The sequence below is a fragment of the Rhinolophus ferrumequinum genome, chromosome 6, assembly GCF_004115265.2.
Source record: "Rhinolophus ferrumequinum isolate MPI-CBG mRhiFer1 chromosome 6, mRhiFer1_v1.p, whole genome shotgun sequence".
Classification (NCBI taxonomy): Eukaryota; Metazoa; Chordata; class Mammalia; order Chiroptera; family Rhinolophidae; genus Rhinolophus; species Rhinolophus ferrumequinum.
In genome coordinates, this window is record NC_046289.1 from 17,728,822 (window position 1) to 17,730,250 (window position 1,429).

At 39.4% G+C, this 1,429-nt stretch overlaps 1 pseudogene; it reads left to right on the top strand.

Annotated features, from left to right (window-relative positions):
* The first annotated feature begins 271 nt into the window (after positions 1-271).
* LOC117023788 (ubiquitin-40S ribosomal protein S27a-like) lies at positions 272-740 on the top strand (annotated as a pseudogene).
* The last annotated feature ends 689 nt before the right edge of the window (positions 741-1,429 follow it).

The following is a 1,429-nucleotide window of genomic DNA, read 5'->3' on the forward strand; positions in this document are numbered from 1 at the left end:
TCATCAACATGTCTTCCTTTCAATGTTTCCTTAATCTTCAGGTAAAGCAAGAACTCATTGCGGGCCAGATCAGGTGAGTTGGGAGGGTGTTCCCATACAGTTATTTGCTTACTGGCTAAAAACTCCCTCACAGACAGTGCCGTGTGAGCTGGTGCATTGTTGTGGTGCAAGAGCTCCTTCAGGCAGGTCCATTTTTGCACACACCTTTCTCATATCAAGATTTTCAGTTAAGACTTTCCAATCCACCATCTGCGGTAGAATCATCGCCAAGATGCAGATTTTCTTGAAAACCCTTACGAAACCCTCGGGATAATCATCATGATCGAGGCTGAACCCTCGGATACAATAGAAAATGTAAGGGCCATGATCCAGGATAAGGAAGGAATTCCTCTTGATCAGCAAAAACTGATCTTTGCTGGAAAGCAACTGGAAGATGGACGCGCTTTGTCTGACTACAACATTCCAAAGGAGTCCATTCTTCATCTTGTGTTGAGACTTGATGGTGGTGCTAAGAAAGGAAGAAGTCTTACCCCACTCCGAAGAAGAATAAGCATAAGAGAAAGAAGGTTAAGCTGGCTGTCCTGAATAAGGTGGATGAAAATGGCAAAATCAGTCGCCTTCGTCGGGAGTGCCCTTCAGATGAATGTGGTGCTGGAGTTTTTACGGCCAGCCACTTTGACAGACATTATTGCGGCAAATGTTGTCTGACCCACTGCTTCAGCAAACCAGAAGACAAGTAATTGTATATGGGTTAATAAAAGACATGAACTAAAAATAAATAAATAAATAAATAAATAAATAAATAAATAAATAAATAAATAAATAAATAAAAATAAAAATAAAAAAATATATATTTTCAAATAAGATTTTCCTAACTGTTTCTCTATTGATGCTTACTTGGTCTGCTATGCTTCTCAGCCGATGATTTTGATGCACAATTTGACGAATTTTTGCAATATTTTCATCAGTTCTGTTCGTTACTGACCGTCCTGACCTCTCTTCATCAGTGACGTGTTCTCTCCCTTCAGAAAAACATTTAATCCATTTGTACACTGCAGTTTTCTTCATGGCATTATCCCCATAAACTTGGACTAACATCCCTGATTTCACTTCCATTTTTGCCAAGTTTAACAAGAAATTACATGTTTGTTTGTTCTAATTCAAGCTCAGACATTCTGGCAACTACACACAAATCATGCTACAACAACAATGAACGCCACTCAGCAAGACGCCAACACACATCAACACGAACACAGCTGTGAGACACTGATACACCAAGGTTATGAAACCTTATCGAGCTGTTTGTACGGTGCTGCCTATAAGAGTGCTCGATGGCAAGTTCACGAACTTAATTGTCATACCTCGTATACAAAGTTTACCCCATAATGTAGTCCCAGCTATTCTTACTTTTAGATTTGTAAAATCCTCA